Genomic DNA, 22,269 nt, shown 5'->3' with positions numbered 1-22,269 from the left:
TACAAGTGTAAAAAAATGCAGTACAAAACACTCCACTGAATGCATCTCTCCCTCTGGAGTGAGGATGAGAGAACAAACCAGTGCCAGATGTTAGTCATGTTGCCTACTGCATTACTGGAAGGCACTCAGATACTATGATGATGAGCATAATGAAAGAACCCCAGCAGAATATAATTGAGATAGAGGCAGAGTTAAGATATTTTATTTCAGGGCTCAAGTGATTCAGAGTCCCTGAGCACATTCTCCACAACATGGGTTAATATAACTTCATATCCCCCAGTCCATCACCTCCCCAAAATCCAGCTCAACAAGCTGGCTTTCCTCTGTGGTGAGGGGAAAATTAATTATGAAAACCAACAGATATTATATTTTCTTCCATGTATAAGAAATTAATCAATTTCAGAGAATTCCCCAAAACACAATATTTGCTGGTCTAAAAAAGAAAAAAAAAGTTATCCTTGGTATTTAAGTATATTGTACTGTTAAATTTCAAACTTTGTACAAGTGAAAGCATGTCAGAAATAATTTTATGTATTCTAATGGGGAAAATAACACACATTCTATTTTATAGGGCAAGGAGGTATTTAATCATCTTCACCAGGACTTTCATATTCTTCTTCATTTGTGTGAAAAAATCTTGCTGTTTAATTGCAGTCTGGTACTGAAAATAGGTTAAGTGTTAGTGTAGCCCAGATAAAACTGTTTTCTGTCATGTGTTACAAAGCAGTCTCAATCGCATTTTAAAGAATAGTATTGAAAATTCTTTTTTTCTGGTCTAAATTGGCACCATTTTCAATGTCGGTTCAGGAGAATCACTGCTAAGAATGGTTTTCAGCAACAATTCAATTTCTAGTTGAGCCAGAGCCAGTATATTTTGGCATTGTTGTAAATTACACATATAAAATATTTTAAAATCTTTGTTTACCCTTAATTTTTCAGGGAACAATACTGAAGTTGAAAGTACAAAAACAGAGACTCAAAGAGTGAAGACTTATGCAATTTTGTGCAGATCTAAAGATGTCACAGAAAATATAGCTCTTTTCATACAAGGACTGTACATTCCCTTTTGAACTCCAGAGCACATTCACAACATGCTCCCTGTCAAATGACAAAGGCAAAATCTGTATTACTGTACCACAGGACTGATGGGTATAGATGAGATTACACTAGAGGTAATTTAATACAAGGGGTTTAATTGGAATCCAAAATAACTGGAAGATAGGAAGTGGAGGCCCAAATACAATTGAAGAACTTTAAAAAGATAACTTTGGAACCAACTTCTCTCTTTAAGCAAAGTTCAAAAAATTTTTATTACAATCCTGAAATGTAATCAAGTAATATCTCCAGATTACTTGATTTAATATAATTCCCTATCAATTCTAATTTCCAATGTATTAGCTTTCATTAGTAACCATGTTAAAGTGCTCTTAATCTATGTTTGTGTTACAGCTCTCGTATCTTCCAATCGGGTCTAAATTAAAGATTTTAGGTGACACTGAAAATACAACTGATTCAGAATAATCAAATATAGGACCATATCCCACTGCCACTGAAATTAGATGTTTTGTGAATGGTAGCAATTGATTATAAACTTTGTCGGGAAGAAATTTTTCTATTTAACGTTAGACATTTGCTTCTGCAGACATGTTTAAGGGTAGATTTTGAAGACATGTTTAAAGGCAGCTGACTGATGTGCCTCAAGATTGTAGGTTTGAGAGGAGAGACAATGAGATGAATAGGAGGCAGGGTGAAGAAAGTCTTCGACTTTCGATTTGGTAATGGGGAGCTGGTAGATTGTAATGTGTCTCAGCAGTGAAATCAATTAGCAAAGCCTGCTGGATCTGGATCTGCGGCAACTCTAGCCTAAGCCAGTTGGCCTGGCCATGGGCTAGATAACCACATTGATCCAAAGACTGACTGAGGGGGATCTAGCTGTCTCCTGATTATCAACCCTAATAAGGGTTAATAACACTGAAGCTCAACAGAGGAAGCTGTTAAATAGAATATAACAAGTTGAAGAACCTGGAAGACCAGGTGCCTGCCATGTAAATATACACAGATGCCTTTGTAAGTACCAGTGCCTGTAGTATGAAAGAATAGGGCCCTCATCTACTTATGATGTCTGAGGAAGGCTACTAAGTACAGGGACTCAGTCCCTTTGGCAATACACCCTGGGATAAGTGTTACTGGTGAGGAAATGAGAAACTATGAAGGGGAATACAACTCAGAAGAATGTCCCTAGGGGGTACTCTGGAAACATGTACAGGCTCTTCAGGAAGTAGTAAAAAACTAAAAGGATCCAATGGTGAAGGATAATACAATCAAAAAAACTCTGGTTATGACTGTTAGACACTGCCCCACACCCCCATGATAGAAGGACTTATTAGACTTGGAGTATGGGGGTGGGGAGGGTTGTGACAACCTGTTAGGCTGTAGGGGGCTGTAACAATGACTCACAGGTCAAAATCATCTTCCTGAAGCATCTGGTTGGCAGGGGACTTTGTGATACCAGTTACTCATACATAATAGTGAGGCAAACTTCAGACTGTAACAGAAATACACTAATACAACTCAGAAAGCCCATATCACACAGCAGAAAAAGGTCTTTGTATCTCTCTGGTTAGCTGAGCAAAGGCATCTGGCTGCAGGGAGGCACATATTTCTACTAGCAAACCACAAACTGGCTCCACCTAATTTGTAGGCATGCTCAGAGACCACTTAGCTCTACACAAAACAGAACGGTGGATGAGAGGAGAAGGTCGCTCTCCCTTATAACATTCAGTTTCCTGGTTAGCACACTCACCTAAGATGTAAGACACCCACAGTTCAAGTTTTCCTTCTGCCTGATGAATAGAAGGGATTTGAACAACAATCTGTCCTTTCTTAAGTGAATGTTTTACCATTGGTCTATAGAGTGATGTTCTGGCCAAATTAACAATTTTTTTCTAAAAAAATGTGGAACATCATCAATAGGAGAGATTGAGGGAGACCCACATCCAAATATCCTATTGCCTATTTGGATCTGGACCAAAGTACTTTGATAATTTTAGATGAAGGCGGAAACTATTAATAATTTATTATTATTTTATTAGTTTTAGCTTTATTAGTTTCACTTTCTTATTTTTATTCAGTAGCTAGATGGTGCAATGTTGGGACAGACACCACTATATCAGTTATGCTCAGAGCATATTTTCAAGCTTTTCTTTGCACCCATGAGGTCTAGAAATACAATAAAATAATAATAATTTAAAATCGGAGACACCGGCCACATACATATGGGTGGACCCTTAGGCATTATAGTCTGTGATATGACTTAATCTAGCTCAGGTTTTGTGCTTTTTGCTTTGTTTTGTTTTGCTTTTTTCCCCCCATGTCGTATCTATGTTTGGGCTTAAAATTAGTACGTAGGCCACACTGCGCACTATGGGTGGGAATTTTCAAAACTTGCTGAGCTCTATTTAACCTCCAGCCTTACAAAACATATTTTTATAGTATATCCTTTTGAAAATATAGTATTTATGGTTCATATATATTGTTTTAATTCCCAAACCAATTTCCTCATTATTTCTATTACTCTTCACTCTAGCATCATTAACTTTTATATATACATTATATGTTCACACCTTAGCTACCTTCAGCTAAGTGACTAATGAAAAGAGAAAATGCACACTATTTTATACCATTTTATGCAAAATTAAAGTAGATTATTATAATTAGCACTATGTAATAATTTGCACTGATTTTATTAAGGTTATTTTATGTCATTATTAAAAGTTAATGTTGTTTTCAGTTCCTGATTTTATAACAAGCAGTTTACAGACCTTGGCATGAAGTCATAGTGTTATCAAGGGAAATTAAACTGAATGAAATGCTAAATTCTGGACTCAGGAATATTATCTCTATCACCTTGGTCGCAGGTAAGTAATACATACTCAGTGTTAAGGTGTAAAACCAAAAAGGGATTTATTGGACAAACAAGGCAAACAAATTTAGGAGACAAAGCAAATTCAACATTATAACAGGAAAATAGTAAAATAGCTTGTAGGTTTGTTCTCACGGGCGATGAAGCAATGGTTTCACTATAAACCCTTAACTTACTGACAGAACTTTACTTGTGGGAAGATGATTTCTGGTGCACAGATGGAGATGAACAGACAACTGGACATGCCACAGCTACCAGTCGAACCTGGACCTTCAACTGCGCTGTGATGGGACACAGGAGGAACACGGATCTGGCTACAGGAGATGGTCTTTCAGGTAAGTAACAGTGATGGATCTTGAGTCATGATGCATGCGCAAATAAACGGGACACAGGCTGCCTCTCAGATGGACAGCACCCTGTGCTGGGCGCACCGAGTATTTATAAAGTCTAGTCACATGTCCTTTTCCGACCCTTTTCTTCCTGCTGTTTAGAGAAAAAGCCACCAATGTTCTAACAAAAAGGACACTCAAAATGGAGTCCACACAACAACTTGTATGAATCCAAGATGGTGATTCAACAAAATAGCAGACATAAATAAATAAGCGTTTCAATAGGGTTAGGTTTTATTAAAGATTTCTTACTTCATTAGTCTTTCTAGAAGTTATTCCTGCTGACAGAAATTCACAGCTAGTGGATAAAAGGAGATTGACTTTAGACAGAGTAAGGCTGAATTTTTTTCTCATGGGAAAAAGTTCCATTATTCATTAATAGGGCCCTGCCAAATTCATGGTCCAGTCTGGTCAATTTCATGGCCATAGGGTTTTAAAATTGGTAAATTTCACAATTTCAGATGTTTATATCTGAAATTTCATGGTGTTGTAACCAAGGGGTCATGACCAAAATGGGTCCATGAGTGGGGAGAAGAATTGCAAAGCTGCTGTAGGGGGGTCCCAAGATTGACACCCTTACTTCTGTGCTACCTTCATAGCTGGGCTCTGAAGGGAGCACCTCTCGGATTCCTGAAGTTAAAGAAGATTCCCAGAGGTGGAGATGGGTAGGATCTCCCCCATACTGCTGAGACACCCCAGCCAGTGGCTCCTAGCTGCTAGTCCATGCCAGGGACAGATTAAGGCAGGGGCCCCTGGGCAATTTGGGGTCTCCCCAGGAAAAATGGATGCCCCAGGCCTGGAAAAAGCTCCAGGGCAGACGCCCCTACCAGGCCACCCCAAGACTTGGCAGGAGCCACAGGGGAAAAAGCCTTGAGCCTGGGCAGCCTTGAGCCTGGACTGCCCTGAACCCCCAGCTGGATCGCAGGGGGCGGAAGCCCCACGTCCGGGCTGCACTGAGCCCTGTCTGGAGTGGTGGAGGGGGAGGTGGTAACTCCAAACCAGGACTGCCCCTGTCCCAGCTGCAGCTCCGAGGATCGGAAACCCTAAGGGGAGTAAGCACTGAACTCGGCACCAGAGCTACAGCAGGATCAGTGAGGGCGGGGCGCAGAAGCCCAGAGCCTGGGCTGCCCCAGCTGCAACCCCTGGGAGCGAGAGCCCCCTTACCCCTCCCCTCCCCCAGCCCAGCAGAAGCTGCTGTGGGAGGAAGCTGCAAGCTCGGTGCCTGGCTGTGGCAGGAGCCACGGGGGGGAGGGGGGCGGGAACGAAAGCCCGAAGCCCAGTTCCTGGGCTGCTGCAAGGCAGAAGTGAGAGTGTAGCACCCTCATTTCTGCTCTGCCTCTGGATTTGGATCTGATCTCCCCACCAAGAGCAGCCATGCAGGGAAAGGACAACTCCTGCCCCCCCACCCCCCCAGCATAGCTAGAGTAGCAGCTAGGAGCCCCAGTCTCCCAGCAGCAGGGGAGATCAGATTTTAATGGGAAGGGTTGATTTCATAGTCCCTGACATGTTTTTCATGGCCATGAAATTGGTAGGGCCCTATTCATGAAGCAAAAATGGCTGATTTCATGGAGATGTTAAATTCCACACATACACATTTTAATTTATGAAGCAAATATGTACTTGTCATGTTTTATTGGATACCTGAAAAAAAATAATTTCTATTCACTTTTTAGTACTAAGTTCTAAATGCCAAATCAAAAAGAAACCTGGCCCCAATTCTACCAAAATCCATGATGAAAAATAAAACATTCTTAAATCCAAGTGACAAAAAATAATCAGTACCATTGCACATTTTTTGTATTGCATTAGGAAAAAACACTGACTTAACTAGTTTAAAAGGTTTTTTTATGTCCGGGAGTTACTTCAGTTCTGTGTTCTGTCTTTATTTTTATTTTTGAAAACCAAACAAACCACATAAAACCACAACAATAATAGCTAATTTGTACCTTGAATGTAGTGAATAAAAATGAACTTCCTAGTTTAAATTTCTTTCTGTCTCTCAGTTTCTCTAATCTGAATGGTCCTCAGACATAGTGATACCCTGAAAAATAGATGATTATCTGAGAGGACATAATTACTTCAAGCAGTCAAAATAATGAGTGACCTAGCTAGTTAGGTCAGCTGGTTCAAAATATTATTTCAAAAGCTGTAATTACTAAAGACAAAAGAGATGGCTAGAGACACGTACATTCCAATTTAACTGATCCAAAAAAGAAAATTACTCATATAGAGAGTCATATCTGGGAATGATATTTAAAAACAGCCAATCACCCAGGCACAAACATGTAGTCCCATTCAGTTTAGATGATGTATGTCATTATGGAAATGGAAGTTGTTATTGTGAACCTCAACAAGTTTCATATTTTGGCAGAAAGCCTAATTTTAACCATGGAAACGACTGAAATAGAGGAAATTGTTTGCATTGATACTTAGGCAGCACAACAAACTAAAAAAACGAACCAAACAAAAGCAACCCCCCAACCTAATGTTACTTCCTATCATTTGATTCACAGTAAAGTGCCAGCCTAAACTGTTATATTTGTTTTCATGTCCCTATTATATATCTTTTAAAATATCATTGGAGATCATGGGAGAAAAACTCACTGCACAATGAAATCATTATGTTCTGGAGTTCTGATTCTAACTTATTTTGGGGGGAGGGTGAATCAAGTTGAAGAATGAACAGTGTTATTTGTGGGAGAACCCAAAACTTGTTTTTTTTTAATTGAATGAAAGTACATTACATTGTAGATTTATTTATTTATAATCTGTCAGAAATTAATTAGTGAAGGTAGATTTGATTTTGGAAGTTTCTGGAAAGTTGTCTGAGCTTTTAGCCTTCTAAAATATTAGAAGTTTACATTTGATGATGATGATGATGATGTGGAAGACCATTTAGGAAGAGAACTGAAGAAAATAACTTTTGATTTTGACTTCCTATTTAATTTCTGCAAGTAATGAATACTCATTCAATCATCAGGTATATTCGGGAACAACAAATAAAGAGTTGGGTATATGCACTCCCACTTTTAACTTCAAAATGTTGCTAGATAAATATTTGTAGCCATCACCCCCTCCAACAACTCACATTTCCTCCTTGTCTCTTTTTGCTTCTCTCGTGGTGTGTGTGTGTCCATCTTAGCCTTCTGCTACACAATTCACTGGGAGAGGACACCTCCTTTTGACCAAGAATATAAGGGAGAGTAATTAGGCTACAGACACTGTTTTTTTGCCTTGGCTATCTCACCTTAGAAGTAGAAGAACTCTGCTGTCCTACACCTATCATCATGTACTATGATCTGTTCCTATGGCTGATCTTCCATGGTTATACCTACCCACAACAAGGTTATGCAGTATCTGAGGTTGGAGTTCCTGCATCTATTTGTCAACAGCCTCCATCCTGAGCAAGTGACAGTGCCATCTTTCCCCTTTCTTCCACGATCAGGCAGTTTCTCCTCATGACTTTTTTATGAGAAGTCTTTCATGATATATGATAGTTTGAAGAGTTATCTTTCTTGCACTCTATTATGTTGGGCATTGGAATATAACATACCTCTTTGTGTCAATCTCTCATCGCATATGATATCTCCCATTCACCACATATGTTTGCAGAATATGCACATAAGGTTTTTTTGTTACTACAGAGAATGGCCAGAACGTATGCATATACAAAACTATTAGCCATGCAAACCTTTCATATATGAGCCAAGTTTTCTGGAATATTTAGCTGTGACATTCTCACTACCTTTCCCAGACCTGAAGAAGAGCTCTGTGTGGCTTGAAAGCTTATCTCTTACATCAACAGAAGTTGATCCAATAAAAGATATTACCTCAACTACTTTGTCTTCCTAAGTCTTCTGTAAATCAGTTCTATTTCACAAGTAACTTCTTGTAGTGTCACACAGTGGGGAAGCTGTTCGAATTGCTTGAGAAGTAGAATAGTTAAGAAAGGTGAGTGGGGGGTTGGAAGTTAGGAACACCTGGATTCTAGTCATGGCTCTGACACTTACACTTTGGGCAAGTCACTTCAACCCCTACTCCTGTTTTCCCTCCTGAAAAATATGGATAATAGTACTGACTTGTGTCCCTCAGAAAGATGTTACGAGGGTTAATAACTAACTAATGTGAAGTGCAAAGCAGCATTAATACTTATGTCTTATTATTTAAAAATCAGATGCAGCATTCAAATTAAGTTTCTGGTAAGGCTGGTAGAATAGCATTTGAACGCAGTATTTGCTTAATGTCACTGGCATTCATCAAGGACTAGATTGCGACCCAGATTATATGACTGCACAAGGATTTAAGGGGAGCAAGAAACTCTCTTTATATTCCTATGTGGACTATTTGGTTGCTGGGACCATCATCATGAGAGCAAGAGGGTTTTTTTGTGCTAATTTTCTCCTGCCCCAGAGCAGATAGGAATGGGAAGAATTTTGGAGGAGTTTTACCTGTATTAACATTCCTATCTTTAGTTCCTTATTTAAAAAAAATATATTACCAAGAACACATTTCCAAGACCACAATGGTGGTAATTCTTTGAACCACCATAAATACTAAGCTTAAAATATGAACTACGAGGTGCAAGCTCACCTTCTATGGTATACCCCACCAGGGTGTAATCCCACATTATAACTTTGCTCTGCCTTTATAGTTTAATTATGTTATAAAAAACTGGTAGAAAATACACAAATATTTCCATTTATTACCACAGGAAATTTAGGAGTGAAATAGAGCATAGTCCAATTAAAATACCATTCTCTGGGTCCATACCAGAAGCAGTCTCTTTCAGCCACTACCCAATACTTGTTATTACTAGCATGGACAGTGTTTACATTACAGTCCCACTGTCTCAGTTATACTGTGCAATATGGATGCTGTTCCCCCAGAGTGAACCCACATGACGGGCAACTCTGTCTGTAAGACATTACACCTACATATGTGTGTCCCCTATGCAAACAGCAGTAAAAGTATGTGGTTTTGCAACAGTACTTGAAGAGGGAATCACAAATGAGAGCACCAGACAATTTGCTCAATGAATGCTTTCAATTAATGCTTTTGTGTGGTATTCAACAGCTCTGCAGCTGATGTAAAACCACTTGATTAATCTGTTCTGTGAAAAATACCAGTGAAATTCACTACATAATATATCTGATGAATACTTTATGTGCTATTCCCTTAGCCTTGATATCCTAGAAATGCAAACAATACAAACAGACTCTGATTAGAAGAGAGTTGTGTATTTACTGTTTGTTTATTAGTGTGTTAGCTAAGTGCATTCACTTTTTCAGTGTGAAAGGTATGTGTGGAACTTTCTAGAGCTTTTTATTTCTTTTTTAAAATTTTATGTAGTATTTTATCTTTCAAGTCACAAAGCAGAACATGATGTTGCTATGGGCGTGCATTTGAAGGGGGGGGAGGGGGAAGTTACTATGAGAATTAGGAACTGCAAATACCAGGTAATTTTAGAGTAATCTATAGGACATGTAACTTCTATGTACTACATGGTAATTGTTCTGCTCGGCAGAACAGTCTGTTACTGAATCAATATAATAGTTAATTATTTAAAACATTTTTATATGTTTAGGTTCTTATGTAACTTACCAGCATTTTCAGCAAATAGTTTATTATTGATGTTAAAGATCAGTTTCTTTCAAATATTCATTATTAGAGCTGGTCAAATCACAGATTTTTTTGGTTCACTGGAACTGTCATTAAATTAAAAAATAGATTAAGCTAAAATAATATTTTTAATGTTTTGTTTGATCTGAAATTAAACATTCTGATTTTTTGAGCATATTAAAACATTTTTAAATTAAAATTGAAGGAAATTTCTAACTAAAAATGTATTTTAATCAAAAAGTCAAAACCGTTTTGTTTTGAAAACGTTGACATGAAATTAGTTCCCTCCCATTTTTCCCCCAAAGTGAACAATTTGGCAAAATCAATGTACATTTGCTGAACATTTCAGTGTCACAAAATCTGCTTTTCATGGAAAGTAAAAGTGGTAAAAATAAAAAAAAATCACCCAGCTCTATACAATATAATAAAACTCAAGAAGTCACATGTTTATGGAAAACTGGTACAATAGTTTTCTGGATTGAATTTTTTTTTCTCAGTTGAAGAAATATTTGCTGAAAATATTTTCCACTATTCAATCAGTTTTAGCCTGAAAGCAATGAAGAGGCTTTGCACTCCCACTTCCTACCTTCTTTGCAATCATCTCCTTTTCCTTCCATTTTTGCTTTGCCCAAGCAGTATAACTAACCACTTTTTAATTTCCTTTCCTCACTTCTGCATCTAGCCTCTCTTCCACACAACTCCCTTCTCATCCTGTCCACCAAACATCCAATTTCTCCTTCAAATCCTTAATTAGAAGCACTCCTTCACTAAGACCTAGGCACCTGAATCATCTTCACACACACTTTGGTATATGTCAGCTAACCAGATAACCCATAATCAAGATCCTATACAGCTGTATTTGTATTACAAAGACTATTTGCAGGGTCTGTTTTTTTTGTAGGGTTTGATCATAAGGCCCTGATTGAAGGATGTATAAGAACTTGTCAGGGTTTTTAATTCCCCAGTTATGCATTGGTCTGCATAGAGAATGACAGTCTGTTACTGAATCTAATTTACAGTATAAAAATTAATTATTTAAAACATTTTTATATGTTTAGGTTCTTATGTAACTTACCAGCATTTTCAGCAAATAGTTTATTATTGATGTTAAAGATCAGTTTCTTTAACATCAATGCAGTTATGCATTGGTATGCAGAGAATGACAGTCGTTTATTACAATGTGACCTGCACATTGGTTTAAAGACAGAAATAGTAAATCTCTGTATGTACAAGATTCTTATATTTACCCTGCAGCTACATAAAAATTAAGTTGTCAAGTATTACCATATAACTAATTATAAGTAACCAAGACTGAGTGCAATTAAGTTATTATGGCAAAATCAGTAATTATTTGCTAGTAATTATGACAATAAATTGTCCTTTGTTCTCTAGTTCCTGAACTCCATATAATATGGCAGCCTTTTGTTAATTTAACCTGTACAATTTAACAAATTCAACATATTTTCACTATTATACACAGTTACAAGAAATATGATTTAATGACTAGTTTAAAGTATTTACTAATGTCTTCAATAATAAGGTGATAGCATGCAAACAAAGAAGCAAAGTTTATATCATTTTATTTATTTAAAACTTATAGATCCATAGTATATTATAGATTTGTTAGTTAAAGCTACAAGACAAATTCAACTCTCAGTCCACTGTTAATTTCACTACACAAACTTTTGCTTAAAATTTCCTTACAGATTACTATTTTGCCTGCTTAGAATTCTGCAGTAGAAGACTATTATTAGAAAAGTTTGAATTTAATTAGACCAACTCTTTTAATGTTTTTGGTCTTACAACGGAAAAATAATGTGTGTTCACATTTTGAAAATGGATTTTTTTTTTCTTGTCCACTCATTACTTCAGAATGATTTGGCTTGAAGAATTCAAACATGTTTTGGAAGAGACATCTCTGTCAAGAGCTGGGAAGAAAGAGAACCATCAGGAAAGGGAATGAAGCCTATTTGTGATTTCTCTGTTTCCCACCCCACTCTAATGACATCATTAGTCTCAGCCTGTCCCCATTGTAAAACCTGCTGCAGCTGCTTCTGTGGCTGCTAATGCAGCTTGAGTTTCTGTGACCCCCAGGGTTGGCTCTTCCCTCCTTGAATTTCTTCCTTCCCCAAGGCTGCACATGGCTCAGTGGAGGGGTTGCCACGAGGGTTTTAATGGTCCAAAGGTGCTCTGGCTACATAGTTTATTTTGGCATGCCTTTTAAAAATGATGCAAGAAGTTTACAGCTGTGTTACAGTTACTGACATCAGAACTAAGAAGCTGAGTTACAAGTGAGCTGTCTGAAACTCAGTCCGGAAAGGTTGTGTTGTCATAAATCCATCTTGCTAATTTTTTATTTGTTATGAAATATGAATTATTTTTAAACACCAAATTCTTCATGACAAGAGGAGCAATTTAAAAAACAAACAAACAACCAAACAAAAAACAAGGAATAGTGGGGAGAAAACTGAAGCGGTCTAGAGGAGCAATGTATTTGACTCAAAGGCCTGGTCTACACTATGACTTTAATTCAGATTTAGCAGCGTTAATTCAAATTAACCCTGCACCCGTCCACACAATGACGCCATTTAATTCGAAATAAAGGGCTCTTTAAATCGATTTCTGTACTCCACCCCGACGAGTGGAGTAGCGCCAAAATCGATTTTAGTATTTTGAATTAGGGTTAGTGTGGCCGCAATGCGATGGTATTGGCCTCCGGGAGCTATCCCACAGTGCACCATTGTGACCACTCTGGACAGCAATCTGAACTCAGATGCACTGGCCAGGTAGGCAGGAAAAGCCCCGGGAACATTTGAATTTCATTTCCTGTTTGCCCAGCGTGGAGATCACAGGTGACCACAGATAGCTCATCAGCACAGGTAACCATGCAGGCCGATAATCGAAAAAGAGCACCAGCATGGAGCGTATGGGAGGTACTGGATCTGATCGCTATATGGGGAGAGGATTCAGTGCTAGCAGAACTTCGTTCTAAAAGACGAAATGCAAAAACTTTTGAAAAAATCTCCAAGGGCATGATGGAGAAAGGCCACAATAGGGACTCAAATCAGTGCTGCGTGAAAGTCAAGGAGCTCAGACAAGCCTATCAAAAAACAAAGGAGGCAAACGGTCACTCCGGGTCAGAGCCGCGGACATGCCGCTTCTACGCAGAGCTGCATGCAATTCTAGGGGGGGCTGCCACCACTACCCCTCCTGTGACCGTGGATTCTGGGTCGGGGATAGTCTCATCAGCTACACCTGAGGATTCTGCGGATGGGGAAGAGGAGGAGGAGGAGGACGAGCTTGCAGAGAGCACACAGCACTCCGTTCTCCCCAACAGCCAGGATCTTTTTCTCAGCCTGACTGAAGTACCCTCCCAACCCTCCCAAGCCAGTATCCAAGACCATGACCCCATGGAAGGGACCTCAGGTGAGTTTACCTTTTAAAATATAAAACTTGTTTTAAAAGCAAGCGTTTTTTTAATGATTACTTTGCCCTGAGGACTTGGGATGCATTCGCGGCCAGTACAGCTACTGGAAAAATCTGTTAACGTGTCTGGGGATGGAGCGGAAATCCTCCAGGGACATCTCCATGAAGCTCTCCTGGAGGTACTCCAAAAGCCTTGCCACAAGGTTTCTGGGCAGTGCAGCCTTATTCCGTCCTCCATGGTAGGACACTTGACCACGCCATGCCTGCAGCAAGTAATCTGGTATCATTGCCTGACAAAGCCTGGCAGCGTATGGTCCCGGTGTTTGCTGGCATTCAAGCAACATCCGTTCTTTATCTTGCTGTGTGATCCTCAGGAGAGTGATATCGCTCATGGTAACCTGGTTGAAATATGGGAACTTAATTAAGGGGACAGAGGTGGCCGTTCCTACTGGGCTGTTTGCCTGTGGCTGAAAAGAAATCCTTCCCTGCAGTTAGCCAAGTGCAGGGGGGGCGGGGTAATTGGCCCTGAGCTTTTTGCGTTTGGCTAGCAGGGATCTTCCCTGATACCAGCCACGCGGTGGGGGGAGGGGTACAGCGATCATCCCAGAGAATTCATGGCGGGAGGGGGGGCCGGAGGGTTAGTTTGGTTTCTGCAGGGATCTTCCCTGATACCTGCCACGCGGTGGGGGGAGGGATAAAGCGATCATCCCAGAGAATTGGATGGGGGGGAGGGTTAGTTTATTTTCTGCTGCTGAAGGTTAACAGGAAAACTGCAGCAGTCAACGGGCTTTGCTTGGTATGTGGGAAAGGAGGGCGCAGAAGCCGAAAGACAATGGCTTACCATGGCTGCATGCAAGCTAAATTCTATTGCCCGGACCTGCGTTTGTGATCTCTAACACCAAAGCCACAGGCACTCAATATTAAGATGGAAATTGCGACCTTGTACTGAAATCACATGTACTATGTAATGTGAATAGTGTTTTTCACCAAGAAAGAGTATAAGCATTGTTCTGTAAAATGTATCATTTTAAAAACTTCTCTCCTTTTTTTCAACCCTCCCTCCAGCAGCTGCAAATTTTTCAAGCCTCCCTCCTCCGTCCTGAAGGCTATCTCAGATAAGGCGGCATAGAAAGAGGACAAGAGACGACATGTTCACTGAAATAATGGAATGCACCCGCAATGAAAGAGCTAATTTGAATGAGTGGAAGGATACTGTAACTAAATTTAGGAAAGATGCCAGTGAACGCGAGGTCCTGAGGGACGCTCGGGATGAGAGGTGGCAGGCTGCAATGCTGGGGCTGCTGTGTGAGCAAATGGACATGCTCCGGCATCTGGTGGAGCTTCAGGAATGGCAGCAGGATGACAGAGTGCCGCTATAGCCCCTGTATAACCTCCCTCCCCCCTCACCATGTTTCATATCCTCCTCACCCAGATGTGTAAGAACGCGGGGGGAGGAGGCTCCGTGCACCTTCCCACTCCACCCCAGTGGACAGCCCAACCAAAAGGCTGTCATTACATTGAATCTGTTCAGTGACCTTTTACTTCCCTCCTATCCTCCTCCCAAACCTCACCCAGATTACCTTGTTGGTTCTCTCCCTATGTTTATAATCAGTTAATAAAGAATACATGATTTTTAAATGATAGTGACTTTATTTCCTTTGAAAGAAAGCTGGGGGAACGGGGAGGGTGGGTTCCTTACAGAGAATGAATGAGTCAATCAAGGGGGCGGGTTTTCATGAAGGAGAAACAAACAGAAATTTCACACTGTAGCCTGGCCAGTCATGAAACTGGTTTTCAAAGCCTCTCTGATGCACAGCGCTTCCTGGTGTGCTCTTCTAATCGCCCTGGTGTCTGGCTGCGTGTAATCAGCAGCCAGGTGATTTGCCTCAGCCTCCCACCCTGCCATAAAGGTCTCCCCCTTACTTTCACATAGATTGTGGAGCACACAGCAAGCAGAAATAACAATGGGGAGATTTCTTTGGCTGAGGTCAGAGCGAGTCAATAGCGATCTCCAGCGACCTTTTAAACGGCCAAATGCACATTCTACCACCATTCTGCACTTGCTCAGCCTGTAGTTGAACAGCTCCTGACTCCTGTCCAGGCTGCCTGTGTATGGCTTCATGAGCCATGGCATTAAGGGGTAGGCTGGGTCCCCAAGAATAACTATTGGCATTTCAACATCCCCAACGGTTATTTTCTGGTCCGGGAAGTAAGTCCCTTGCTGCAGAGTAGTGTTCCTGAAGACGCGAGCATCATGAACCCTTCCCGGCCAGCCTGCGTTGATGTTGGTGAAACGTACCTTGTGATCCACAAGTGCTTGCAGCACCATTGAAAAGTACCCCTTGCGGTTTATGTACTGGGTACCCTGGTGCTCCGGTGCCAAGATAGGGATGTTAGGGAATCCCATTGCAGCAAAGCCATCCACTATGACCTGCACATCTCCCAGTCACTACCTTTCGTAGCAGCACCTCAGTGATTGCTTTGGCTACTTGCATCACAGCAGCCCCCACAGTAGATTTGCCCACTCCAAATTGATTCCCAACTGACCGGTAGCTGTCTGGCGTTGCAAGCTTTCACAGGGCTATCGCCACTCGCTTCTCAACTGTGAGGGCTGCTCTCATCTTCATATTCTGGCGCTTCAGGGCAGGGGAAAGCAAGTCACAAAGTTCCAAGAAAGTGCCCTTACGCATGCAAAAGTTTCGCAGCCACTGGGAATTGTCCCACACCTGCAACACTATGCGGTCCCACCAGTCTGTGCTTGTTTCCCAGGCCCAGAATCGGCGTTCCACGGCTATAACCTGACCCATTAACAGCATGATCTCCAAAGCACCGGGTACCGCGGTTCGATAGAATTCCATGTCCATATCCTCATCACTCTCCTCGCCGCGCTGCCGTAGCCTGCTCCTCGCCGCCTGGTTTTCCAGGTTCTTGTTCAGCATAAACTGCACGATAAGGAGCGAGGTATTTACAATGTTCATGACTGCTGTCTTGAGCTGAGCGGGCTCCATGCTTGCCGTGGTATGGCGTTTGCACTGTTCACCCAGGAAAAAGGCGCGAAACGGTTGTTTGCCGTTGCTTCCTGGAGAGGGGGGAGGATATACCCAGAACCACCCGCAACAATGTTTTTAGCCCCATCAGGCATTGGGATCTCAACCCAGAATTCCAATGGGCAGAGGAGACTGCGGGAACTATGGGATAGCTATGGGATAGCTACCCACAGTGCAACGCTCCGGAAATCGACACTAGCCCCGGTACATGGATGCACACCGCCGAATTAATGTGCTTAGTGTGGTTGCATACAATCGAATTTATACAACCTGTTTTCCAAATTCAAATTATATAAATTCTGATTAATCCCGTAGTGTAGACATATCCAAAATGTCTAAATCAATATTGAAGGTAGTTGTGGAAACATAAAATTACAATCATAGAATAGTAGAATCTAAGATCTTGAAGGTCCTGAGAGGTCATCTAGTTCAATCCCCTGCATTCATGGCAGGACTAATGATTATCTGAACCATCCCAGAAATGAGTTTGTCTAACCTGCTAAATAATGCTAGAATAAAAGCATTGTTTTATCAGGGAAAAGTAGAGAGCAGTGTAATGGCTACAAGATAAGGTCACCAAGGTGAGGGGTACACAGGAAGATGTAAATGGCCAAGAAAACTATCTGAGATCACAATAGTTAAACAGCATAAAAGAAGGCTGCTAATTTGGGACAGCATGAAAAGTGAAGGATTTCCACTTCAGTGCTTAATTCTGAACACATGCTTAATCTAAGTTAATTGATGTGCTCAGTTTTAAAATGATTCTACAGTATTTGAAACAGCTGAAAAACAAACCTGAAAATAGGGTTTATAATGGAATGCTGAATGTGCTTTCAAACACAGTTACTCCACCATATGTCATCATAATATAGGCATATATACGGTGCATAAAGTATATGTATAGCTTTTGTTATTGGGATCCAGAATGGAAAAAGGGAACAAAATAGGAACACTTAATGGATGATCCTGCTGCATTGGCTCATACACAATGCCATAAATAATGAATACATGGGTGCAACTGTAGTGTTATATAATTTTATTATGGATATAAAGAGCACTAGAAATTGTTCAGTGAGCAGATGCTTTGCAATCAGCATTTGTACCAGTAAGTTAGAAACATTGAATGCATTTGCAGTATTTGCTGACTTACAATTTTGAAAAATAGTAATACCTTTATTTTTAGTCTATTTCTAAAGAATCATAAAAAATGTAAGAGATGTTTACAACTCTTGGCTAAAAAAGAGGATTTCCAAAACCACTTATAGCACCTGCTAATTATTAGTCAGGGATTAGCTGCATGTATGACAAACAAAAAGAGGAAGGATTATAAAATATAATTAAAATGACTTGCACAATTATTGCTTGTATTGCAGACTGAAGAACTATACGCTATTTAATGCCAAATCCCTCTTAAATGAGTAACTGAACAAGGAATGAAATTATATGTGGGTAACACTGAATAGTAAGGACTGCGTATCAACATTTGTGTGTTGAGTCCACCTAATTTATGAGCCCTTACAATCAGTACAGAAGATGTAAAATTCACTGAGGTTCTTTTCAACATTTTTAAATAGGGAGGTCTTTAAACTAGTGTTCCTGACCAGTGTGGGATGTAATTACTTATTCTAAAGAATGGGGAAATTGCTTAGAAGTTACAGAGAGAAAGGGATGTATCTTTATAAGTGTCAAGAGAAAAGGCTTCTGTGGATTACATCTTTCTTTTTTAAGTAAATGTGCATTTAGAGACAAGTACTGCAGTTCTTACTAGATAACTCAATGGAAACATGCTAATAAGTGGATGGGGGAGGGATAGCTCATTGGTTCGATCATTGGTCTGCTAAACCCAGGGTTATGAGTTCAATCTTTAAGGGGGCCACTTAGGGATTGGGCAAAATCAGTACTTGGTCCTGCTAGTGAAGGCAGGGGGCTGGACTCAATGACCTTTCAGGGTCCCTTCCAGTTCTATGAGGTATGTGTGTGTGTATATATATATATCTATTAAAGGACTGGGTAATGACTAAAGGATTTGATCCTAATATGTAATTTAAGATGAGAATGTATTTACCTCAGATAAGGAAAGAAACAAATTTATCAATCTTTTCAATCTTCAAAAGAAAGAACATAGCACAGAATTATGGAATTTGTAATACTAGATAAGACGAGTAAGTCTGAGATCCAGAGAAGGGTAAAAAATAGGTCTGTCAAATGATTAAAAAAAAATTGTGCAATTAATTGCACTGCTAAACAATCATAGAATACCATTTATTTAAATATTTTTGGATATTTTATACACTTTAAAATATATTCATGTCAATTACAACACAGACTGTGTACAAAGTGTACAGTGCTCATATTATAATTATTGTTATTACAAGTATTTGCACTGTAAAAAAAATAGTATATTTCAATTCACCTAATACAAGTACTGTAGTGCAATCTCTTTATCATGAAAGCTGAACTTACAAATGTAAAATTATGTATAAAAAACTGCATTCAAAAATAAAACAATGTAAAATTTTAGAGCCTGCAAGTCCACTCAGTCCTACTTCTTGTTCAGCCAATTGCTCAGATAAACAAGTTTGTTTACATTTTCAGGAGATAATTCTGCCCGCTTCTTGTTTACAGTGTCACATGGAAGTGAGAACAGGCATTCTCATGGCACTGTTAACGCATCACAAGATATTTACGTGCCAGATTCATATGTCCTTTCATTAGGGTTACCATATCTCATAAATAAAAAAAGAGGACCCTCCACGGGCCCTGGCCCCGCCCATTTCCCCACCCCTAGCCCCACCCCAACTCCGCCCCTTCCCCACCCTAACTCCGCCCCCTCCACCCTTCCACTCCCAGCCAGGGGGAAAGGGCTGCCCCAGTGCTACCGGCTTCAGGGTTTGCCGGGCAGCCCCCAGACCCTGCGCCCCCAGCCGGTGCTTCCCCAGCGCAGCTGGAGCCCGGGAGGGGAAGCACCCAGCCGGGGGCGCAGGGTCTGGAGGCTGCCCAGCAAACCGTGAAGCCGGTAGCGCTCGGGCTTTGGGCAGCCCCTATGCCTCCGGACCCTGCGCCCCCAGCCGGGCACTTCCCCTCCCGGGCTCCGGCGGCGCAGGGTCTGGAGGCACGGGGGCTGCCCGAGGTCGGTAGCACTCGGGCAGCCCGGCTCTTAAACAGAGCCGGAGGAGCAGAATTCAATGAAATTATGAAAAATTTATACCATCTGACTAGCTCCCCTGCATGTACATGCAGTGGGGAGAATCTTTCTTGAGCACTGCAGTCATCTACATATGAAAATAATTTCCAAAGTTTTGGTCATGTTGTTTCTTATGGACTTGGGTCTCATGACCCTTTTGTTTATTTGCATCTGTAAGAAAATGGATGTCTTTGCATCAAAGCTGTATAAATATGAAATTTCACTTTTTTGATGTGAAAGTCATCTTCTCTAGAAAAGGACCAACTTTTGATTAAAAAAAGTTCAGTTTTGCTTGAACAACTGGTCTATATTACCCAAATTTTCTGCAAAATGGCACCTATTTTTTAATTTTGTAACAGACCTTGAATAATTTTGAATTTCAGCAGCTTTGATTTTCAATAAAATTATTTCACCCCCTGTTATACCTATTTTAACCCTAAAATGATCTATGCTGCTTTTTTCCCTGAAAGATTTAGTAATTGATTCATTCGTTAAATTAGATATTTTAAAAAAAATGTATTACCTATTAAAATAGGTTTAAAATACTCCCTATAAATTACTTAACAAAAGGTTTCAGAGTGGTAGTCGTGTTAGTCTGTATCAGCAAAAACAATAAGGAGTTCTTGTGGCACCTTAGAGACTAACATATTTATTTGGGCATAAGGTTTCATGGGCTAAAACCCATTTCATCAGATGCATGGTGTGGAACATGCAGTAGGGAGGTATAAATACACAACATATGAAAAGATGTGAGTTGCCTTACAAAGTGGGGGGATCAGTGCTAAGGACCCAATTCAATTAAGTTGGAAGTGGGCTATTCTCAACAGTTGCCAAGAAGGAGTGGAAATCACTTTTGTAGTGCTAATGAGGCCAATGTAAACAAGGTGGCCCATTTCAAACAGTTGACAAGAAGGTGTGAGTATTTAGCAAAGGGAAATTAGTTTTTTATAAAAACAAGGAGGAGTACTTGTGACACCTTCGAGACTAACAAATTTATTTAGTTTTGTAGTGACCCATCCACTCCCAGTCTTTATTCAGGCCCAATTTGATCGTGTCCAGTTTGCAAATTAATTCCAATTCTGCAGTTTCTCGTTGGAGTCTGTTTTTGAAGTTTTTTTGTTGAAGAATTGCCACTTTTAAGTCTGTTATTGAGTGTCCAGGGAGATTGAAGTGTTCCCCTACTGGTTTTTGAATGTTATAATTCCTGATGTCAGATTTGTGTCCATTTATTCTTTTGCATAGAGACTGTCCGGTTTGGCCAATGTACATGGCAGAGGGGCATTGCTGGCACATGATGGCATATATCGCATTGGTAGATGTGCAGGTGAACGAGCACCTAATGGGATGGCTGATGTGGTTAGGTCCTATGATGGTGTCCCTTGAATAGCTATGTGGACAGAGTTGGCACCAGAGTTTCTGGCAGGGTTTGGTTCCTGGATTAGTGTTTTTGTTGTGTGGTGTGTAGTTGCTGGTGAGTATTTGATTCAAGTTGGGGGGCTGTCTGTAAGTGAGGACCGGCCTGTTTCCCAAGGACTGTGAGAGTGAGGGATTGTCCTTCAAGATAGGTTGTACATCCTTGATGACGCGCTGGAGAGGTTTTACTTGCGGGCTGTAGGTGACAGCTAGTGGCATTCTGTTACTTTCTTTGTTGGGCCTATCTTGTAGTAGGTGACTTCTGGGTACCTTTCTGGCTCTGTCAATCTGTTTCTTCACTTTACAAGTGGGAATTGTAGTTTTAAGAACACTTGATAGAGATCCTGTAGGTGTTTGTCTCTGTGAGGGATTGGAGCAAATGTGCTTGTATCTTAGCGCTTGGCTGTAGACCAGGGGTCGGCAACCTCTGGCACGTGGCTCACCAGGGTAAGCACCCTGGTGGGCCGGGCCAGTTTGTTTACCTGACGCGTCCACAGGTTTGGCCGATCGTGGCTCCCACTGGCCGTGGTTCGCTGCTCCAGGCCAATGGGGGCTGAGGGAAGCAGCACAGGTCGAGTAATGTGCTGGCCACGGCTTCCCGCTGCCCCCATGTGATGAAGTCTGGGTGAAAGCTGGAGGCATGTAGGTAAGTATAGCAGTCAGTAGGTTTCCAGTATAGGGTGGTGTTTATGTGAGCTTATTAGCACTGTAGTGTCTAGGAAGTAGATCTCTTGTGTGGACTCGTCCAGGCTGAGGTTGATGGTGGGGTTAAACCTATGAACATTAAAATATTTCCACATACTCTTAAAAACCTATGAAAAGTCAAATCCAAGTTTTCTTCTGTCTTTTGCAACAGTCCTGGTTAACAAAGCTAAAAAAAAAATTCTAAGAAACACTTTAAGACATCAAGAATCCATAGACAGACTGTAATTTTCTTTGTGCTGTTTGACATCAGTGATAATGCCATATCATCAAGATGTGCTCCATGCTGTTACTCAACATCTTGGCCTATTCAAGATAGAGCTACAATTTGTTTAGTCATAATTAGAAATTTTGAGGGGAATGTCACTATTGAGTTTTCCCCATTCAGTATATTCCATTCTTCATCTTTTCAACATTTATATGAAAAACCCTTCAAAGAATACTGTGGGTTTCAGTGGCAAATTTGCACTTCTGTGGAAACATATGTACAAAATGTGATATCCTTATTCCACATGTGGTCCAATGGAATGAGAGGCTGCTCAGCAAACATAAGGGGATCAAAATCTG

At 40.6% G+C, this 22,269-nt stretch overlaps 1 long non-coding RNA gene across 1 annotated transcript; it reads right to left on the bottom strand.

Moving 5' to 3' along the window:
• Positions 1-3,964: 3,964 nt before the first annotated feature.
• Positions 3,965-10,693, bottom strand: LOC135983976 (uncharacterized). Its single transcript, XR_010601864.1, has 4 exons — positions 10,517-10,693; positions 7,400-7,489; positions 4,564-4,609; positions 3,965-4,405 (listed from the first exon to the last, which is right to left on the bottom strand). It is a non-coding gene; the product is annotated as an uncharacterized LOC135983976 (long non-coding RNA).
• Positions 10,694-22,269: the final 11,576 nt, after the last annotated feature.

This window comes from Chrysemys picta, chromosome 1 (assembly GCF_011386835.1).
Source record: "Chrysemys picta bellii isolate R12L10 chromosome 1, ASM1138683v2, whole genome shotgun sequence".
Classification (NCBI taxonomy): Eukaryota; Metazoa; Chordata; order Testudines; family Emydidae; genus Chrysemys; species Chrysemys picta.
Note: the sequence above shows the minus strand (reverse complement) of the source record. Positions and strands in the feature narration are given on the sequence as shown.